Source organism: Gorilla gorilla, chromosome 2 (assembly GCF_029281585.2).
Source record: "Gorilla gorilla gorilla isolate KB3781 chromosome 2, NHGRI_mGorGor1-v2.1_pri, whole genome shotgun sequence".
In the NCBI taxonomy this organism is placed as follows: Eukaryota; Metazoa; Chordata; class Mammalia; order Primates; family Hominidae; genus Gorilla; species Gorilla gorilla.
In genome coordinates, this window is record NC_086017.1 from 93,819,663 (window position 1) to 93,843,723 (window position 24,061).

The 24,061-nt window shown below is 34.2% G+C and overlaps 1 long non-coding RNA gene across 2 annotated transcripts in view; it reads right to left on the reverse strand.

Annotated features, from left to right (window-relative positions):
- Window positions 1–507: 507 nt before the first annotated feature.
- Window positions 508–24,061, reverse strand: part of LOC129532429 (uncharacterized) — a 73,823-nt gene continuing 50,269 nt past the window's right edge. For both annotated transcript variants that reach the window (XR_008678161.2, XR_008678162.2), the window contains exons 3-4: window positions 2,490–2,587; window positions 508–930 (exon numbers count right to left, since the gene is read on the reverse strand). This is a non-coding gene — a long non-coding RNA (uncharacterized lncRNA). The remainder of the gene's footprint in view (window positions 931–2,489; window positions 2,588–24,061) is intronic.

A 24,061-nucleotide genomic window follows, 5' to 3' on the forward strand; every position in this document is an offset into this window, starting at 1 on the left:
ATGAGTGGGCTTTGCTCAATGAATTGAAGGTCTTATAAGCAAAGACAGGTTTCCCAACACCAGAAGAAGAATTCTGTTTCAAGAGTGCAACATACAAATCTTGCTAAATTTTGAATTTTCCACTGCTTGCCTGCTCTGCAGATTTCAGATTCAAGATTACAACAACTCTTATACATGTGAATGTATTTATATATGTGTGTATATACTGTATTAAAAACTCCGTAAGACACACGCATTTAACTTTGGTCAGGTTAACTGATGATTTGTCTATGACATAATGGCAGGGGAAACATAAGCCTTAAGCCTCACCAGTGGTTTAAACCTTTGCCTTTATCTGGAAGGTGAAGACAGAAAAGGAGAATTGCAAACATATATTCATAAACATAAATGATTGTTTAATCCAGTGTGTTGTGAAGAAATTATATACACCATGTGAAAAAATTCCAGAGTATTTAGAGGGAAGACCCCTTCAGAACAATTTTCTGAAAAAAGTTTGTTTATAGGTGTGCAATATGAAGTGTGCATTGGCAATCAGTTGTGGAAGAATTTGGAGATTTTCTACTGAAGTAATATGGACTTTCAAAATGTTCATTAATTTTAGATTTTAGATGTATTACTTCTATTAAGCAATAACTGTGTACAACTTATGGAGCATTGTCACAGACAACTGGGAAGAATTTAAGTATTTAAGTTAGTATTGAAGTCTAAGTAATATTTCAAAATATGCAGTGAGTAATGGAAAGTTTTTGTTGTTGGTGTCTGTGACCCAAATAAAATAATTTCATCAATTTTAGACTTGATGAAAAGGAATCTTATTCTTTTGATTTTTGCTTGATATTTCTTGCCGCTCTTTTCGCTGTAATGTTCGTTTTTTTTTTTCCTCTCTGTCTTTCCGCAGAATGTTGTTCTGTAGCCAGTTTAGAGACATGCCTGGTAATATTAAGTAAAGATTGAGTAGCAGAAATGTAAACTTGCATTTTATTTTAGGTAAAGTATATGCAGATTAACTGCCATTTGGGGTAGTGGATTCCTAAATGTACACCTGCTAACCATTATTTGATTATTTTCTCCAGTTAATATCATGTGATTTAATGATTCAACATATATTTATATAAATTATTCCACTAAAGAATAATAATGTATGGACAAACATTAGGCAAATTTTATTACACTAAAATAATAGTTTAAATTTAAATATGCTAAGTATCACTGAAAATATATTTTATTTGCTAGTTTTTAAAATGTTAAGAAACTTTCCCTTTTACTTAAGTGCCACATTCATGTATGTATGCAAACACGTAAAAAAACCTCAAATAAATTACCTACCAATAAATCTTGCCCAGTTTGAAAAGCTTCGTTGTGACACTATCATCTCATAATAAATATGGAGGAATATAGTTTTATGTCCCACTGAAATAATGCCAACTTTCTATCAGCTCCCACGAATTGCTTTATTTGTAATTCAGAGTGAATGATGCCACCTCACGATTTCCTATAAAATCTCAATTTTTCTTGAAGAACATTTATATAAAAACTGACAGATTTGATACTGCTGTTTTATGACATGACTAAATCAGAACTCATAGTGGCATGTTTGCATGCAAAATAATATTGCTATAATATTGTATGCCTTGATTTACTTTTACATTTCATTCCTCATTTTGTATCTATCTATCTATCTATCTATCTATCTATCTATCTATCTCTCTCTCTCTCTCTCTCTCTCTCTCTCTCTCACACACACACACACACACACGCACACACAACCAAATTCAGGGTAATGTTGACTTTAATGTGTTATAGTACTAGACAGTATACCTGAAAGCAGTTGTATAATATATAACTGAATGGTGCTTGAATGTTTACAGGCATTGCTCACGTTTATTTCCTAAATCATTTATTCCATGTGTAGAGAAAAAATTGGCTTTCGTATATTAAATTGCATCTTAAAGTAAATAATTTCAAAACAATCATCTTTTTATCTAGTACACAAGCACTATATAAATTCTCTGTATATTTGCCACTCATAATTGTTTACCAATGTTTAACCTCTCAAAATATAAATTTTTAAAAGCACACATTTAGATATTCACTGAATGTAGAGTGTGTATTGATTTTTTGTATAATATTTATAATATGTGACTTCTTAATTGGCTTCTAACAAAATATGTGATGCCAGGTACGAGGGAGTCTCACAGGGTAAGATATACTGCTGCTCTCCATAAATTTACTAGTTGGTGCAGAGGTTATCAATAAATTTTCTGTCTGAATACAATTGATCTGGCCAGCGCCATTTCATGAATAATGCTTAGACACTGTTGTGTTACCTTTCTCAAATCCAGTGGGGTTGAAGGAATGCTCTTGGCTTGGTGCCTCTATTGGATAAAATATCATAATCTCCATAGGGGTATTTTTTAGTGTATTGTGTTGCTATAAATGATTACATAAGGCTGCATAATTTATAAAGAAATAAGTCTTATTTAGCTCACCATTCTGTGGCTGGAAGGTTCATGACTGGGCATTCGCTGAGGGACTGAGGCTGCTTCCACTCATGTCAGAAGACAAAGGGGAGCCAGCTGTACAGAGACTACAAGAGAAGAGAAGAAGCAAGGTAGGAGAAGATGTCAGGTTCCTTTTAACAACCAGCTCTCTTGAGAAGTAATAGAGTGAGAACTCTGTCACCTCCAAGGGAACACATTAGTCTATTCATGGGGGATTCCCTCTCCCCAGTGACCCAAACATCTCCCATTAGGCCCCACCTTCAACACTGGGGATTAAATATCAACATGAAGTTTGCAAAGGAAAAACGTCAAAACCATAATAGATATGTAGTATGAAATTCATTTATCCTGCACACCTTCTGGAAATTCCTGGCCAATGACACACAGCTCTACGTCTTGTGGGGACAACATGCATTTAAATGTACTATGTAGAGAAGGAGGTGTGACATTCTAAATGATGCAGCCAGGATAGAACAGAGAGTTCAAGGCATAAGAAGAATTATGATGGATGATTCAAAGAATAAATAAATGGTTTCAAAGTGAAGTATTCCTACCACAAAGGAAAAGAAGGAACACGGAGTGAAGATATATTACGGGTTCTTAGTAATGGGAATCTTTTTGTTGGGATGGTGGGAAAAAACATTTTTTAAAAATATTTTTAGTTATTAGGTAAAGTTGGGATGTTTCTCTGTCGAAATGGCGGGGGGGGTAGAGGGAGAAAGTGGATAGAATGACAAACTGATAAATTATTGAAATTTTCTTTGATGTAATGCTAAAATGTAATGACGATAAAGTGAACAGAAAGACAAACTACCTATGAAAAATATATAAAAGAAAAAAGTAAGTTAGAAGGTTCAAATAAGGAATGAATAAATACAAACTCGGAGATGGTTAGAGATGGAATTTAGAGTTGTCATGAACAAATACACACATAAAATTGTACAGTATTGTATTCAAGTGAGGGGCTAATGGATACATAGTCTTAAAGCTAAAATTTAGAAACTGGAGACTTGTTCAATATTCATTGACCATATGTAATTGCTACATTATTACCTTTACTATTTTTGTAGGGTCTGAGACGTCTGGCCAGAGGGTAGGAGAAAAAAAAAATCCCTGAAAATGTGTCCTCAGTGGTACTTTCATGGATATTGTTTTAAAGTATGCATCCGGATGTCATCTCTGCATCATAACAAATCAACCCAACTTTTGGAATTTGGGATATGATATATAGTTATTTCTGAGGTTCTTTCTCTCTTATCAACGTTATGCTGTGTGGACAAAGTAAGCTCAAATATTAGGAGTGATGGTTCAATTTAATTTAACTTCCAGTTAAGTACAACAATCCAAATGAGTTCTGGCCGAGGGCAAACGAAGCATGGAATAGAGAAAAGAGGAGCAAGAGAGAAATACATGTATACCCTTGTGAAGAGTTACAGAGCATGAAGCAATCACAAAATTATGTGTCTATTTTGTTCATTCTTCATCACATGGTGTAATACATGGACTGGGTTTAGTCACTTATTAGGAAAAACATGGCTGAAAATCTTAGTGTTTTCAACATAGATGGAATATTTTTTCTCAGCTGCCTAATTACATGTAAGTATGTCTGTGTGTGTGTGTATCTGTCTTTGTGAATTAATGATAGATGTGTTTTAAATTATGAACAAAATATATGATACACATGAAGTCTACACTGTTTCCTCACACGTTAACTAAATCAATGAGTCATTAAAGGAAAAAAGTAGTTTTTACACTTATATATTTCATACTTTGTGTCCCTCAAAGTATCTAGCACAGCGCCATTAATAAACTTGATGAAACTGTGAGAAATGAATAAATGCATATTGTCTTACTGTGAATGAAATGATATGCCTTGAAGATAACTGTCTAGCATTCAAAGTGAAGTCTTTTAAGATATAAAATACGGTGCTTTTTTTGTGAGGTGGCCTGTTAGCTATATGACTTTAACTTAAACATGACTGCTATCACAAGAATGGCAAGAGACTGATCTTTGTGTGCTTTGTTGGCTGGGACCAGCTCACCAAATGTCTTTGTTTAAACTCCTTCAGTGATTAACAGACACAAAAAAGTATATAGATCAATTAGCAATGCCTGCCATGTACTCCATAGATCCATTAGCAATGCCTGCTATGTACTCCAGACACGGGAGAGGTGGCATGCATGTTTGCTGACCCTGATGTAATTCATTTATAAAGTACTTGCTTTCATAATATTTCACATTATAAAATGGGCTTCTTATGATTAAAAAGGAGGTTACTGAAGAGAGAAACAATATAACAATTGATCTAGAAGCAAGACTAGGAAAAAGGGAGATACAATTAGCCTTTTGGGACTGGTGGAAATGTTCGAATATATGAGCAAAGGTAAATGCAAAAAATGAGTATGACTATAACATATTACACATTGGACATTAATATAAAATATAAGCAGGGCCCATTTACAAATAAATAGTTTTCTTGAGAGTACTTCTAAATACCTTTATCGCCTGGGTCTGTGCCCCAAAACTCTCATTACCCCAGTTTATCTCCTCTTCTATGACTATTTTTTCTCTCTCTTCATCTACAACTCTTCAAAAAAAGGTAATTGGTGATTGCTGCTTCCATTCTTTCTCTGTTCTTACTAAACCATTGCTGTTTTAATAAATTAGAAGCAAAATACTCCGTTCTTCTCAACTATATTTAGTGAGCTACAAATATTTGATAAGATTCTTCTAAGTGTGGAACATTAAGACTCATCCTCACTGAGTTCACTTCCCAATTGGGTTTTTAGAAATGCAGAGATTTAGCTACACAATGTTCAAGTAAAAGACTGTCAACACACATTTTTGAAGCTATAAATGGTACTTCAAGCATTTGGAAAAGCTTTAGTGTTAATCAGTGATTAAAAACTGACCTTGATAAATTGCTTAACCATTCTTACTAATTACACAATACATATCCATTGATGAGTTTATGGGCTTTGCCCATCTCCAAAACCAAACAGAACCTCCTTCAAGAAAAGACTATTGCAGTTCCTTCCAGTACTTTAATTCATTCTTGTCTATTGTCTACTTTAGGCACTATCTCAAGAGACATTTTCAAAAATGCAAAGTACTCATTTGCCACTTACAGAGAATATATGTATGTGACATTGACACAAGGTAGGAGTCCTAAAATTTTTGTAACAGATACAAAAAATTTTGTCTACTCTTCAGAATAACTCGGAAGGAGACAGACTGCACACTTGATGCATTTAGATATAGAAAATTAAAGAACATGATTCACAAAATTCACAAATTCAAAAAGTTATCATAACATGAGATCTGCAGATGCAAAAGGCAAGCTTTTATTTTCAGAGAAACAATCTATAGATTGGGGAGACTCAGCCTTAAGTGCAAGCAAAAGTGCACTGCAGAGAACAAATGGAGGGTTTGATTTTTTCAATAGAGAAAGCTCCTGCTCTAGTTTCCCATCAGGTTTGTTTTCAGAAATGCTGGATTCAAACTTGTTACAGCTGAGTCCTGATTGGTCAGGGCAGCAGAGTCCTGATTGGGTAATTTTCAAGTCTGAAACCACAAACCCTTTTTGATTAAAGATTTCCAGGTGATTGGGAATTTTTAGCCCTTGGTCACCGGGGCTACTCCTGCTCAGGATTGTACAAGCAGAATATTTGTCAAGGGCTGTGTTTTCTTCCAAGAACACAGTGTGTGACCCCTTTCTCACCTCACTGTGGCTGCCGGGTTCTGTTTTAAAATTTGAAGTGTTTCTGTTAGCCATAGAGTATCCATTTTGCCTAGATATTTTGGGTCTTTTCACAAATATATTGTCATTTTAAAAAAATGATATGTTTTTATTACTTTTCTCATTTTCAAGTAATCCGAAAGGTTTCTCTGAGAGTGATTTAATGAGATCAACTGGCTGAGTAGTGGAAATAGCAATACATTTGTTGTTCTATGATTTACAAATCAGTGTCACCTAAAAACCTGTACACGAAATAATACATTTTGCGTTTGTTAGGAACCACAAGAGAGATTTATTAAATTTGAGTGACGTATCCAAAGTAACACAACCACCAAGTCAAGAAATAAACAGTAAAATAAGCATGTTTCCATTTATTGTCATGCACTCTTGCTATTACACTGTGGTGCCTTTTATTCTTTTAAAGAATAAAAATATCAAAAATTATTTTGCAATAATTGCCGTAATGCAAATCTTGCCTGTTGATAACATCATATGAGTTGCCAGTATAAAGAATATTTTACATTGACTGAAATTGAATTAGGAACATTTCAAAGAGTAAATCGTTCTTTTCAAATCTGAATCAAATGTCAAAGGTTCATGACTTTCCTTAAATTGTTTTTCAAATGAAGAACCTTAAAATGTTTGAGTTTGTGAGCATTTTGTAACGTTTACTTAAATCTTATAGTTTATGCTTGTTTCAACTACAAAAAACAAATCAAAACAAACAACAAAAAAGAGTAATAAGTATTTCACCATGGAAGAAACCATCGATAAAGCCTGGTGTGTGTGAAGGTGTAGTTTCACAGATTCAAATGTCATTGAAAAAAAAACTTCAAAAGAGAAAATTCATTGAATTACATCGGGGAATTATATTCAGATATTAGTCTTAATAACACAATTGGATTTTATTTGATAATAAAATGTGGATTTTAATGTCATTCATTTTTTAAAGACATCTACTATTTCTCTAAGAACGTTATAGAATTAAAAAAAACTAGCATGACCACAAGTTAAGAATAAACTAAAATGTAAATAGATAAGCATACTAGCATTGAAATAAATAATCTTTAGTACAATGGTCTTTCAATTTTTTGTAATGTTATATTTCAATCAGGAGAAAGCTTTTGAGACCATGGTCCCATAACTATGATTATTCATTAATTATCTTTGTCATGTATTTTTTAATTGCAGTACTTGGGATACTATGAAACACACAGAGGTAGAAATTGGTAAGGTTTATTCAATATCCTCAGTTTGCACATATTCTTCCTTGGAGACTACTACTCATGTATGGGCATACACAACAATATTAGGTGATGAAAAGACATCTTATCACAGGGTATTTTGTAGCCCTAGGTTTGTAAATCATTCAACGGGACCTAGAACATTTTATTGCTGTTTTCAAGACACTGAAATCTATTTAAATGGGGTAAGAGAGGTTTTTCCGCATATAGGTCTTTCTATGAAAAATTTCATTCCCAAATAAATGAGTAGATGTTTTTCTAAATGTATTTTTTAGCTTCTGACCTCATTTTAGCTATAACTAGCGATTACTCCCGCAGGTAAACATAAGAAGCAGTGATATTCTGAGACACAGTGCCATGGAATTCTGTCAACTCATCAAAGAATATTTGGGATAATCTTTAATGGGAAAAGTTAAAATATTTGATCATTCTCATTTTATATGTGGAACAACTAAAGTCTGAGTAGGTTAACATCATTGGCCAAAAGTTGGTTTTATATAAAGATACATGACCACCTCAAAAATGGTGAAAGAAAAATTATTAAGTGTCTTGGTCCCTCAGATTGGTGGATGCTCTCTTCCTCCTTACCATAACAGAAAACCTGTCAAAATTGAAACGTCATTGATGACTAAAGGCAAAAAACTCTTGATATATTGATCTCAGCCCAGGATCAATTGTAAGAATTGTATCAACTTAACTCTTACTATGGCATCCTGTGCTTAGAAGAAATATAAACTTCTCAGTAAACTTTCTGTATTCATTTCAGAGACCACTTTGTATTGCTGTTTCTTGCTTAGTTATATTTCAACAGGGAGCATGACTACATAAAATGAAAGTCAAAGTAAGGTTTGCTTTTCTAGCAAGTACACGTACTAGAAGATTGACTTGGGCTCATTTTGCTACTGCTGATGTTGCCTTTTCTAATTCACTTTCCACAGTTCTGATGTCTGGAAAATACATGATTTACTTAGTATTTGTATGAAATGGAGGCAGAAACAGGAAGACACAGATAATAATATTGCCTGCCACCAACAGTTCATGAAAATATCCTTTCAGTGGAGAGTGATCCACATTAGCATCAGATATACATATAGAAATACATTTCAACATTGTCTTTGAAGCAAATATAGGGAATAAAAATTTCATGTTTTTAGAGAAAGGGAGAATATAAACAAAAATTCCACAAAGTATTAATATTGTCAACAAGATGAATAATCCACTTGTCAATTAAAAGGACTTTGCATGGAAGATGTAAATATTTTAATCTTGAATTACTGTTTATTTTGTTCCTTTAGACCCACAGAGATTGGTTTGTGTATCTTCTTTCAGAATAGAGACCCTAATCTCCTTTGTGGTAAAATCTTTGAAATATATACATACATATATATGTGTATGTATTTGTGTTTATATGTGTATATATATATAATATATGTATTTGTATATGTATGTATACATATACATATATACAACCTTTGAAATAAATATCTTTGAAATAGAAATATATATATTTGTTTATATATGTATATATGTATATAGACATGTATACAAATACACACACATATATACATTTTATATATATAATAACAAGAATATTTAGACTTTCATATAAAGGTTTCATAGAAGTCATGGAGTCAAATGTACTTCAATTTAAAAATGAACTGGCTTTATTATAGATATTTGACAAACAGCCTATGTTGAATGTTTATTTTATGAAAGTTTCATGTGATATATAAGTTTATTTTACTGGAGGCATATTTAATTTAGAAAAACGTTAATGTGTATAGATATTCCTGATCTATCACTATAGCTATATTGATTAGAAATAATCTAATTTCTGGATTATTAAATTTAATTACATCCTATAAAATGAAGGTTGTCAACAGTAGTTGTCACCCAACTAGATGTATTTGCAGTTCTTGCTAACTTCACATCTGGCATAAACTATTCTAAAAAATAAAATGACCCATTAGGTAGCAGCATGTCTTCTGAACATTCCAAGATCAAACTCATCTCAGTGATAATATTTCATTTGCTTTTGAGTACAGGTTAGGAAAATGTTTCCACGTTAAACATTGTTAGTTTTCGCTTAAAAGTACAGAAACATTTCCAGGTAATAAAACATGTTTACCAAGCTGCACTGCCTCAAGGCTACACCACCTACACCATACAGAGCTGATCAAATGAAATCATCATTCTTTACAACAGGCCTGTCAAAAAATGTTCACTGGAATAGTACTGTCAGGTTACCTGAAACAAAGTAGGCTGGAGTCCTTGCACACAGCATTCTAGATTTCTACTCTGTGGTCACCCTATGCCATCCTCCAAATTCCTGCCCCTGTGGAACTCACAAAAGCTAGGATCAAAGCAGACCCCGTCATCTGATCAGTGATATCTCAACCTCATTCATTTGGTAAAATGGAATGTAGGCTACATTTTTACACAAGAGTAACAGGCATTTAAGAATAAGCCTTTGCAATGGAAGAAATATTTAAATGCCACTTTGATGACTTAACTAAAGGACTCTATGTTGCATTTTTATCTTAAACTTGAACCCACTCTTTCAATCTAAGGCAAGTATTCACATAATGATAAATACAATTTTAATTACATGGAATAATTGTTTTAAAAATCCCGGCATTCAGTTTCCAAATATCTTTTTAGAAAAACAGTTACTATTGCGAAACTTGTTTTTCTTCTATAGCTTATATGGAAGGAACTAGAATTATATAATTCTGGGTTTATAGCTTGCTTTTCACTCCTTTCTTTGCTTTACATTTTTTCTTAATTCATTTTTTGTCCTTTTTGCTTTCCTGCAAATTGTACTTCTAATCCGCTCATGAAAATTTTCCCATTGAATTAATAATATATCTATTAAAAATGAAAAATCTCATATAAATCAGATTGTCAAGAGTTTTAGATGTGTGCTGCTGACACAGTCCTATATCCTTTCTTTGCTAGACTACTTTTTAGTTGGAAAGATATGTTGGCCAATAAAGTCATTTGAAATGCAGTATTGTATCTTAAATTTTTATTTTATCTAAAATTCTATGAAAATAAAAGGTATTTAAATAAGACAAACAAGTGAAAAATGAATTATTTTCCTTCTAGGTAAGAATAGATAAGCATATGTTTTAACTGTTAGCTATTTAAAATATATATGCCAAATCAGAAGCAGGTTCCATATAGAGTTTTCCACCTACTAGGCAGTCTATTTTGTAGGGTGGTCAGCGTATGTGGTAAATCACAAGTCATAAATGTGAAAATACCACTTTTTCTCACTGTATGAAGTGTTCAAGCTGAAACTGTTCTAAAATGCCATATTTCTACACTGTTGTTGATTCAGTAACATTCAAAAGCCTAATAGTTTTTTAAGTGTGAGAAGAGGATCTTAATACCCATCTTGAATGCAAAAGCCTATAAACTATGAAATTAAATGATTTGATAAATAAATTATTGAAGAAATCTACTAAGAGAACACATTGAGGATTCATGCATCTTTAAGAATATAAAAATACTGAACTACAGGGACATTGCTATATAAAACAGTTTATATAACAATTTATAATCCAATTGTTATTATTATGTGAGTTTTGCTAACTCTGGAGATTCTCTACTCTTCAGCAAGCACTTAGCTATGTTATGAAGTGTGGTTGTGGTTAGTAGCTGACATCTTTCCCTGGTCCCACACATAACCATGTTAACATTTCCTAACTCTTACATTTAGGGGAACACTGCAAGAGAAAATTTGCATTATGTTGATCTCATCTAGATATTTGATTTTCTTATAGTGCATCAAATAAAATTTGACCTAGGAAAATACATACCAATATACACAGTAGGTATCATGTACTTTTAGAAAACCATAAAAAAATATTGTCAAGAGTTCTCATTCACTTTATGGGGGCAAGCGTGAGGTTCTAATTTCTCATTTGTTTTCAACTCATTTTTAATTGTCAGTTACTAGGTCCTGTATGGATATCTCAATGTTTCTCAGTTTGATGCAATGTGCAGCTTTTCCTTTCTGAACTCATATGTGGAGGCTAATGTAGACTTGCCTAGGCAAATATTTGGTGGTTTGAGCCACCCTTTAAATAAATACAGGCATACATTGAAGACGTTGTGGATTTGATTCCAGATCACTGCAATAAAGTAAGTATTGCAATAAAGCACATCACACTAATTTTTCAGTTTCTCAGTGCATATAAAAGTTATGCTTATACTATACTGTAGTCTACTAAGAATGCACTAAGTAGCCTTATGTCAAAAATAAAAATATATATCTTAATTTTAAAAATAATGTATTGCTAAGAAATATTAACAATCATCTAAGCCTCTAGTGAGTCATAATCTGTTTGCTGGTGAAGGGTCTTTCCTCAATGTTGATGGCTGCTGACTGATCAGTGTGGTAGTTGCTGAAGGTTAGGGTGGCTTTGACGGTTTCTTAAAATAACACAACGATGAACTTGGCCATGTCAATTGACTCTCGCGTTCATGAAGGTTCTTTTTTTGTAGCAATGCAATGCTGTTTGATGGCATCTTACACACTGAAGAGCTTCTTTCAAAATTGAGATCAGTCCTCTCAAAATCTGCCATTGTCTTATCAACTAAATTTATGTAATATTTTAAATCCTTTGTTGTCATTTCAACAAATGTTCAAAATATCTTTACCAGGAATAGATTCCATCGCAAAAAGCCACTTTCTTTTGTTCATCCATCAGAAACAACTCCTCATCCGTTCAAGTTTTAGCATAAGATTGCAGCAACTCAGTCTCATCGTTAGGTTCCACTTTTAATTCTAATTCTCCCACTATTTCTAACGTATCTATAGTTCCTTCACCGAACTCTTAAATTCCTCAAAATCATCCATGAGGGTTGAATCAAATCAACTTCTTCTCCTGTTAATGTTGATATTTCAACCTCCTCCCATGAATTGTGTATATTCTTTTTTTTTTTTTTTTTTTTTTTTTTTGGTGGAGTCTCACTCTGTCGCCTAGGCTGGAGTGCAGTGGCACAATCTTGGCTCACTGCAACCTCTGCTTCCTGGGTTCAAGCGATTCTCTTGCCTCAGCCTCCCGAGTAGCTGGGACTACAGATGTCCGCCACCACACCCAGCTAATTTTTGTACTTTTAATAGAGAGGCGGTTTCACCATGTTGACCAGGCTGGTGTCGAACTCCTGACCTCAGGTGATCCACCCACCTCAACCTCCCAAAGTACTGGGATTACAGGCATGAACCACTGCACCCAGCTGAATTGTGTATATTCTTAATGGCATATAGAATAATGAATACTTTCCAGAAGGTTTTCAATTTGCTTTATTCAGATCCACCAATGGAATCGCTATCTATGACAGCTGTAACCTTATAAAATGTATTTCTTAAGTAAGACTTTAAAGTTGAATTTACTCCTTGATCCATGGGCTGCAGAATGGATGTTGTATAAGTAGGTAGGCACGAAAACATTAATCTTGTACATTTCCATTGGTGCTCTTATGATGACCAGGTACATTTTCAATAAGCAGTAATATTTTGAAAATAATCTTTTTTTAACTAAGCAGGAGGTCTCAACGGTGTGCTTAAAATATTTAGTAAACCATGCTGTAAACAGAGGTGGTGTAATCCAGGCTTTGTTCTATTTATGGAGCACAGGCAGAGTAGATTTAGTATAATTCTTAAGGGCCCTGGCATTTTTGAAATGGTAAATGCACTTTACCTTCAATGTAATGCCATCAACTGCATTCGTCCCTGACAAGAAAGCCAGCCTGTCTTTCAAAGCTTTGAAGCCAGGTACTGTCTTCTCCTCTGTATCTGTGAAAGTCCTGGATGACATCTTCTTCCAACAGAAGGCTGTTTCATCTGCATTAAAAATCTGTTGTTTCGGATAGCTATGTCGATTTTCTAAATAACTACTTGCTGTAGCTTCTACATCAATGCTTGCTGCTTCACCTTGTACATTTATGGAGTTGGCCTCTTTCCTTAAACCTCATGAACTGACCTCTGCTAGCTGCCAGCTGTTCTTCTGCAGCTTTCTCACCAATCTCAGCCTCCAAAGAACTGAAGAGAGTTAGGGCCTTGCTCCAGATTTGGCTTTGGATTAAGGGAATGTTGTTACTGATTTGATCTTCTATCCAGACCAACAAAACTTTCTCCATGAGAGCAAAAACCCGTTTTATATTCATATCATTCATGTGTTCACTGAGAAACACTTTTAATTTCCTTCAGTAACTTTTCCTTTGCATTCACAACTTGGCTAACCGATTGGCACAAGAGGCCTAGCTTTCAGCCTGTGCTGGCTTTAGACATGCCTTTCTCACTAATCTTAATCATCTGTAGGTTTTTATTTAAAATTAGAGACATGTAACTCTTCCTTTCATTGGAAGACTAGGGGCCATTTTAGGGTTATTAATTGGCTTAATTTCAATATTGTTGAAAAATGCAATGTCTGCAAAGCACAATAAAGTGAAGCATAATAAAAAAATTATGCCTGTAGAAGCTTCTTTAAAGCCTCTCAAAATCAATGGTAAGGAATCACAGTTTAAAAATATATTTCTTGCTAATCTCTTGATATTACTCCTAATGACAAATACAAATCACAAACTCTTAATTTCCAGACAAAATAGGTAAGTAATGGGATTTTTTGGTTCAGGCTAGCTCTGTTGTTCTTCTTCCCCCCCTTCAGGCTCTGTGATTCTGATTATTCTCAGTTTGATTGAGAGGTGTGTTTTCTCCTTATTGCTCAAATAAAATTCTCATCATTGTAAATGAAATTCGTTCAAGTTTTAATTAGGTAACAGATTCAAATTATAGTTATATTATGAGGTAGAGTAGTTTCATTATTTACTTCCCCCAACACCCCCAGGATAGGAGAAGATATATACAAAAAAGTTAGAACACTAAAATAAACTTGTGAAGCCTCTTCTTCATAAATTTGCAAAGACTAGATCTATTATTAAGAATGTATAGTTTTCTGAGCTTATTTATATAGTGTCAGAGATGATAATGTTGTGATAATATTGTAAATATTAACTCACCTGGTAGAATACATTTTTGTTCAAAACAAAAAATCTTATTAGAAAATAGATTATATGGCCTCTTAATATACCCTTTGCTTTTGAACATACTTTCCTTTTAGTTGTAGCATTACCAGAGCTCTTATTAAATGCAAAATAAAATCACTAAAGCTATACTTTGGTGATAAAGTGTAAACTTAATTTTAAGTAGTCTATATGTGTTTATTATTGAATAATTCTATGCATCTGCCAATCTGTCATGTGGTCTATGTGATACATTTATGATCACGTTATAAAGATCAAACAGCATACAAAAAGAACATTTGTACTTGGCATGGTGCTGATTATAGGAATTTATATTAGTATCGAAAATTGGTTAAGTTCAAGATGGGTAAAGAGACTAGAGAAATCTTCATAGATGAATTAAACCCTACTGTCATAAAAATAGGAAACACTTGCTAAATATTTATTAACATAAAATTAGGCACACTCTTGTTAAATCTCTGACCTAGATCATTGCAGGAACTTTAAAATCATCTCCCTGACCATTTTTACCTCCTGTTCATCCGCTGCACTACTGATACTACAGATAAAAATTGACGAGGCCATTTCCAGTTTTAAGTACTCTTGTTTTCTGTCTGCAGAATATAAAATATAATCTAATGTCTTCAGTGAAAATTATAAAGAACATTTACATCTTACCCCTGGCTAAATTTTTAGTTCTATTTACTTGCAATTCCCGACTATCAAGACTATTTCACATAGCAGCAGCTCAGATAGCATCTCCACTGAAAAATATTGGTTGGTTCCACAAGCTTGAATCTACTACTCTCTTCAGTGTTTCTAAACTTTTGGGTAAGACCAATATTATATAACCTAATTTATTATATTCTAATATATGCACATATGTATATGTCTTCTTGATTTCATTGTCTTCTTGATTTCAAGGAGCAGCAGTGGTACCATGAGGCTGAGAAGATATTTGCCTTTCTTGACTCCAGGATTAGTTCTCCTTTGCTAACATCTTAATATCTTCTGGTAATGGCCCTGTGGGTGGGAAGAAGAGGCTCTCTAAACCTGGGTCTTGTTGAGGCTGAGAGAAATGAAGATAGATATATAAGAAAAAGGAAAGTACTATACCTTCATATTGTTTACTTTCAATTTTGCTTATCCTCATATCCAATATGTAGATTTTGGAAAGCTGTGAGAAGTAATCTATTTTTAAAACTCATAAAATAGATACTTTATTCACAAATTTGCTGTTTTAAAATATCAATTGAGTATAATGCTCTGTTACTATTTTATTTTAAAGACTTTCAAATAGCCCTCAAATCTTCAAAGCAAAGTTAATGATTAATATAAATTTGGAACATAAGATTTTAAAGATAAAAAATTTGTTAAAAAAATAACTCCTTGTATGAGATTTCCCAATAAAGAATTGAAAGTATAAAGCCTGACCTTAAAACTTGGGAAGGTCTATTTTCTATTATCAAGATCTATGTAACTAACTCTTCTTCCAGAAATAAAACAGGGAACAGCCAACTAAAAATCAATTCACCACGTCTGAAGCTGCCAGATCCAGAATGAGCAAGAGCAGACATAATATGATTATGAGGACTCGGAGCATTCAGGACATACAACTGAATCCCACATAAATTGCCAGCCAAAGGGAGATGTTGCTGGATGACCTGCTAACAGGGATTTAGAGCGATCAAGCTTTTCGATCTATGTTTCCATGGTGAGGTAGATAACATGTTCAAAAATTAGGCTTTTATGGTCACAAATTCTGCCAAAACTTTAGCTCATTACCTCTAAACAAGTGTTCAATAATTGCAACATTAATATTGTTGAGCATTTAGTGTATTAAAGCATTTGCTACTGTTATGAAGATTTCCTGAAAAAAAGACCTACTTGAAATCATCTCTATTTTATTGTAGATAAAAGTGAGACATGAAAAGAAATGCTTTTTATAACACGATGCAGTGTATTAGTGTAAGAAAGTACCTGAACGATTAATTTAATACTACTTGTGGTGGCACTCAATAATTAACCTAACAAAATCAAGACAAGAGAATTGACAGAGTTTTCCCTTGACTTATGAATGTCTATACATAGACTTTTACGTGTGTAGATATGAAATCACATTTAGAGTGCATACACACGTATACACATTTATTACATATCTACTCAGAAATACTTTATTGTAGAAAAATATTCTATTAAATCAGGAAAAGAAGCATTATTATTTACAAATGGATAACAGAGCTAACATGCATTTCCATATCTATACAACAGGTATAAGGTGGAGCATATGTTTTTAAGAATTCAACGTCTCCACAACAGAGACAGGAGCAAAACAGGACCATTGACCCAGCAGCCCGACATACAATGCCAACAGGACAGAAAACTTTCCTTATACCAGACATCATCATCTCTTTATGGACTTGAATGTTGAACTGGTTAAATAATTGTCAAAAATGATCTTTTTGAATAATGAAAGTGAATAACGTATTAGCTGGCAATTTTTTCAGGCATGCAACTGGTGGCTAAAACTTATTAACATACTATTAAAATAGAACATTATTATCCTGTTGATATTTAACTATTTTCATCACCTGTATTCCTGTGCCTTTATATATATGTGAATATATATATATATTCATTTTAATAGGCAATGCTACTTTTAAACATAAAAAAAGTCAGACACTTTTTTTATCCCAAAGATGACTTTGCCATGTCAGTGTACTGCTTCAGCTTTGTCTCATGTTTCCTGTGCTAAATAGATAGAAAGATTGTATCTGTCTCTGTTTTTTAGAAGAAAAAAACCATTTTTTTCTCCATGATTAAGTCCAATGAGAAAAATGCCCCTTGGTTTTGCAGATACCACTAAACACTGTGGCACTCCCGCGAATCACTCTTATATATCTTCCTTTAGGTAGCCACCTGGCATTGTGCTGTTAAGTCACTTAAACTCGCTGTGAAACAGGATACAATTTCACTCACAATATTTCCAAACCATGTAATAATGAAATATGTTAATAATAGGGCTGTTCTGAGTCACCATTCATGATTTCTTAACTTTCAGTTTGGTATTAGCAAAAGGTACAATTACGTCTAGAAAAGTATCATCTTGATTTATTGCTACATCATCTTCAAAATGACAGTATTGTGATTTGGAAGAATATCCTAACTAGCAGGGAAGAAAGTGGAACAACATAATCCATGACACTGAACAATTCTCATATTTGTTTTCAGAGTCAAAATTATTTGTTGCTTTGCTTTTGAATTTTTGTTTATGAATCCCTTGCTAGATGAATAGTTTGCAAATACTTTCTCCTTGTCTGTGGTTCGTCTCTTCACTTTGTTGACTATTTTCTTTGCTGTACAGAAGGTTTTAGATTAATATTATCCCATCTATTTTTCCTTTTGTTGCCTGTCTCCTTGTCTGTGTTTCGTCTCTTCACTTCATTGATTATTTTCTTTGCTGTACAGAAGGTTTTAGATTAATACTATCCCATCTATTTCTTTCTTTTGTTGCCTGCGGTTCTGAGGTCTTATCAAAAAACAAAAACAAAAAACAAAAACAAACAAACAAATGAAAAAATGTAGACCAATGTCTTATAGCATTTTCCAATGTTTTTATTTTCTAGTAGTTTCATAATCTTGGGTCCTACATTTAAGTCTTTACTCCATTTTGAGTTGATTTTTGTGTATGATGACAAGTAGGGAGGTCTGATTTCAGTCTTCTGCATATAGATATCCAGTGTTACCAGTATCACTTATTAAAGAGACTGCTTTTTCTCCAATGTATGTTCTTGGTGACTTTGTTGAAAATGGGTTGACTGGAAGTATGTAGATCTTTTTTGGGGTTCTCCATCCTGTTTTATGAGTATATTATCTGTTTTCAAGCCAGTACCATGCTGTTTTAGTTACTATCACTTTGTAGTATAATTTGAAATCAGATAGTGCGATGCCCCTAACTTTGCTGGTTTTGCTCAGGATTGCTTAGCTATTAGGGTGTTTTCTGACTTTAGATACATTTTAGGATTTTTTTTTCTATTTCTGTGAAGAGTTTCATTCGTATTTTAATAGTTATTGCATTGAATCTGTAGAGAGCTTTGGGTAGTATCAGTGTTCAAACAATATTAATTTTTCCAATCCATGAGAATGCAATATCTTTTCTTTTTTTGTCCTCTTAGATTTTTTTAATCAGTGTTTTACAATTTTTTATATACAGATCATTTATTTCTTTGGTTAAATTTATTTCTAGGTATTTTTTGTAGCTATTATAAATTAAATTGATTTTTTCATTTCTTCTTCAGATTGATGACTGTTAGTGTATAAAAATGCTACTGAATTTCATATGTTAATTTTGTACTCTGCAATGTTATGAAGCTCATTTATTATAAGTTTCTGGTGGAGTCTTTAGTTTCTTTAAAATATAAGATGAAAGTATCTGTAAAGATAATTTGAATCGTTCCCTTTGAATTTGGATGTTCTTAAATGTTTTCTATTGCCTAATTTGTCTGGCCAGAAATTTCAACACTATGTTGAAAAAAAGCTGTGAAATTGGACATGTATGTCTCACTCCAGATCGTAGTGGAAAAGCTTTCAGTATTTTCCACTCAGTAGAATATTTGCTGTGAGCTTGTCATATATGGCCTATATCATGTTGAGGTACACCATTTCTACGCCAAGTTTGTTGAAGGTTTTTATCTTAAAGAAATGTTGATTTTTATCAAATGCTATTTTAGCATCTATTGAAGTAATTATATGGTTTTTGTTTTTAACTCTGTGAATGTGACATATTATGTTCATTGATTTGCCTATGTTGAAGCATCCTTGCATCCCTTAGATGGATCCCACTTGATCACAGTGAATGATCTTTTGAATGCATTGTTGAATTTGGTTTGCTAGTGTTTTGTTGAGTACTTTCACAACTATGTTTACTTTGTAGAGTTCTTTCACAACTGCGTTTGTTTATTGTTGTTGTGCCTTTATCTTGATTTGGTATCAGGGTAATGATTGATTCACAGAATGAGTTGGGAAGTATTTCCTCCTCTTCAATTTTTTGAAATAGTTTGAACATAACCGACACTAGATCTTCTTTAAATGTTTGTTAGAATTCATTAGTGAATCAATCACATCCTAAACTTTTCTTTGATAGAAGAATTTTTCTTAGTTTTTCAATCCTGTTACTTGTTATTGGTCTTTTCAGGTCTTCTATTTATTTATTGCTCAATCTTTATAGGTTGTTTGTGTTCAGGAATGTATCCATATCTTCTAGGTTTTCAAAATGGTGGGCATATAGTTGCTCATAATAAAAGCTAACGATCTTTTGTATTTGTGTGTTAATTATAATGTGTGCTTTTTCATCTCTGATTTTTTTGTGTCTTTTCTTCTTAGTCTAGCTAATGGTATGTCAATTTTTATTTTTTTCTTAAACCATCTTTTGTTTTATTATCTTTCTTATTTATTTAATCTTAATTGTATTTACTTATGCTCTAATATTCATAATTTATTTCCATATATTAATTTTGGGGTTGGTTTGTTCTTGCATTTCTAGTTTCTTGTGGTGCAATGTTAGGCTGTTTCTTTGGAGGCTTTCTTTTTCTTTTTTGATGTAGCATATAATGCTATAATTTTTTTAGTACCTCTTTTTCTATATCCCCTAGGTTTTACTATGTTTTGTTTTCATTTTCATTTGTTTCAATCATTTTTTTAAATTTACTTCTTAATTTATTCATTGACCCATTAGTTGTTCAGAAGCATGCTGTTTAATTTTCATGCATTTCTATAGTTTCACAAGTTTCTCTTGTTATTAATATCTAGTTTTATTCTAATACAGTCAGAAAAAAATGTTTGATATACTTTTGATTTATTTAATTTGTTGAGACTTATTTTGTGTCTAACATATGGTCTATCCCAGGGTTCCCCACCCCCAGTTGGTACGGGTACCTGAGACTGGTACTGGTCCGTGACCTGTTAGGAACTGGGTCGTACAACAGGAGGTGAGCAATGGGTAAGTGAGCGAATCTTTATCTGTATTTACAGCTGCTCCCCATTGCTCACATTACTGCCTAAGCTCCATCTCCTGTCAGATCAGAGGCAGTATTAGATTCTCATAGGAGCACAAACCCTATTGTGAAATGTGCATGCAAAGAATCTAGCTTGAGTGCTCCTTGTGAGAATCTAATGCCTGATGATCTGTCACTCCCTTCCACCAACCCCAGATGGGACCACCTAGTTGCAGAAAAACAAGCTCAAAGCTCCAGTTGATTCTACAATATGGTGAGTTGCATAATCATTTCATTACATATTAAAATGTAATAATAATAGAAATAAAGTACACAATAAATGTAATGCTCTTGAATCATCCTGAAACCATCTCACCCCCAACTTTTGGTTCTGTGGAAGACAATTTTTCCTAAAGTTAATAAAATAGTCTATAAATGTCTGTTAGGCCTGTTTGTTCTAGGGTATACTTTAACTCCAATGACTGTCAATTTTCTGCCTGCATTAGCTATCCATTGCTGAAAGTACAGTGTTGAAGTCACATACTATTATTGTATTGAAATCTACCTATCCCTTTATATCAACTGGCACCTGCTCATGGGAAGAAGGCTGCTTCACGTGTTTTATTGGCTCAGATGAGTATGCATCATCTAGCAGGGCCCTGCACAAGCAGGATAGTTTCCTGACTTCAGTACGAGAGTTCATAGACAAGAGTGGCTCCTATTCGTATATGCTGTGGAGTGGAGGCTGGTGTGCCTGTCACATTCGCTCAGATGGGCGTGTGTTTCCCAGCAGGTCTCTGCATAGACAGGATAGTTTCTCAACTATAGCTGGGAGGCTGGATCTGAGACTGGGTCTCCTCAGGATCTGCTGTGGAAAAAAGGCTGGAGAGCCTTGTGTTTACTCAGAGGGCTGTACATCACACAGCACTTTCCTGCAGAGGTAGGAGCGTTCCCTGATTCAGTCAAAGGGCCAGTTTTGAGATGGGACCTCCTCAGAATTTGCCATGGGATGGTGGCTGAAGAGCTTGGTCTTTTTGGTTCAGAGCGGGACCTGTCTCCCAAGACGATGCTGCACATATGAGATAGTTCCCTGACTGCTGAAGCAGGAGGGGCTGGAGCTGAGACAGAGCCTTCCCAGGATCTACTGTGGGCTGTGGGTTGGAGGCTGGGCAGTCCATCTCATTGGCTCAGACAGACAGACAGACATCTCCCAACAGGTCTCTGCACAAATGGGATAGTTCCCCAACTGCAGTGGTAGAGGATGGAGCTGAGTCTGGCCCCTTCAGGATCTGCTGTGGGGCTGAGACTGAAAAGCCCATCTCATTGGCCTGGACAGGTATGTGTCTCCTGTCAGTTTTTAGTATAGATGAGATAGTTCCCTGACTGTAGCAAGAAGTGTCAGAGCCGAGGCTGGTCACCTTTGAGATCTGCTGTGAAATGGAGGTTGACAAACCGACCTGAGATGCCTAGACTTTGGGGCTGGGAGACGTGATAGTCTCCCTCTGGGTCCTTGTACAAACAGCAGCTCTGAGTTGAAACCTTAGCTGAGGAAGGCTGAAGTAGAACCAGAGGGCAAGTTTCAGCCTCATTGCTGAGGCCAATGTTGGCAGGCAGAGGAGCCTTTCTACCAAGACACTAGCGTGTACAATTACTTTTGGACCCCTTGGCAGATAGTTTTGCTTGCAAACTCAAGGTCAAATGAGGCTACAGCCAAGTTGCATGGGGGACTGGGCAATTTCTCGGCTTGAACTTGGAAGCAAGCTCAGTGGATTGCTTTGGGAGTGCAGACTAAACCCAGGAACAACGACCTGGGTGTTGTCTACTCTCAAAACAATACTCCTAGGTCTTGGGCTCCAGAACAGTTTCAAAAACTCCTATTTGAATCCTGAGGCTCCTATAGAGAAACTTTTAACTGTGGATTGGTATAGAATTTTTGTTGTCGTGGGGGGATATGAGTGGGCTATCTTCCATTCTGCCATTCTTGATGATGTCACTCTAGTGTTTAATTTTGATGAAGAATATTTCGTAAATGTTTTAATGGATCATAACTTTAGCATCAGAATTAAGTATTTTTAATGTAAATGTAGATATGTTCTATTTTATAACATTGTGTTTGAAATCAAATAGACTTACTTAAATTGAAAATAAGTAAATAGTTACTTATGAGTACATTTTTGAATCTATTTGAGTATATTGGCTTGATATAAAGAATTGATGTAATTATCCTAATTATTTCTTAGTGTTTTGTCAGGATTATAATAGAAAATGAATGGTAGGGAAGCCTATTTGGTGTTTTGAATAAAAAGCTTGGTGCTGCGCATTGCTATCTCCTGCCAGTTTATGTAAAGAGTGCAAAAAATAAAGAACTCTTTATTTACATATATGTTTATTCACTTATCAATTTATTAACATATTAATTAAGGGATTATTATGTGAAGATAATATGCTAGCTGTTGATAATTAAACAAAAAACAAATCAGACTTGAAAAAGTGGTAACATCTTTTTAGGAAAGGGCCACATATATTGAGAGAATAACAAGGATATTCAGGTTGAGATTTTGAGCTAAAAAAATAATTTTTCTGCATAAGTATTACTTGACCTAAGACTTAATGAATAAGAGTTAGCTATTTATAGATTGGTGAAATGATAATGGGATGATAACTTCAGATACAGAAAACATCATGTGTAATATTCTTCCTGGGAAAAAGCATAACACATAGGAAATTGATGTAAGACGAGTAGGACTGAAGTATAAAGCAGGACAGAAGATGAAAAACGTGAAGTGGAAGTAAAGGCAAACCAGATTGTGCAAAACCTGTTGGCCATCTAAACAATACTTACACTATATGATAGAATATGGATGCTTGAAACTTTGTGTCCAATCTTTCCAAGAAAGGTAGGCCCACTGTATGACATTCTGCTAGAAGAAAGATCACAGGACCCAAATTCAAAGCTAAATGTGTAATTAAGCTCTTTAACTTTCATCATTAGTAGATGGTCACCCACAATGACCATGCTAATTACTGAACATGGAAGTGCTATACTGGAATGTACGAAGGGACATCTGAGAGCAAAGTAGATGAAGTTGTACAGGGAATCAGATAGTTGATGGGCATAGCTGAGCCTCAGATCCAGGGCCATGTAGAGAACCACACATGCTTTTGAGCATTAACGATATGGGAACTATGTTGTTCCATGGTTCAACCAGATTGATGAGTGGGATACATTTTCTAAGCTGAAAGTCAGTAAATTGGCTTCGAGTGGGATCACTTCTCATTGAATTTCCTATATGAATTCAAAAACTACAAAAACTATAAGGCCATGAGGATATGATGGCTCTGAAACCAAGGAATCTTTGGCCTACTAATGCTTCCAAACCATGACAACTGTCCATCCTTTCCTGACATAATGGCCTGGTCATGAGAGCAGTGAGTACAACAGTGGAGTGAGGGGTGGCATGAAGTGGGGCATTTTACCTTTTCCAAGTGCGATGCTGAGGATCAGTATATTATTTCATTCCAAACTTAATTTTTCACTTGCCAGGCATAAT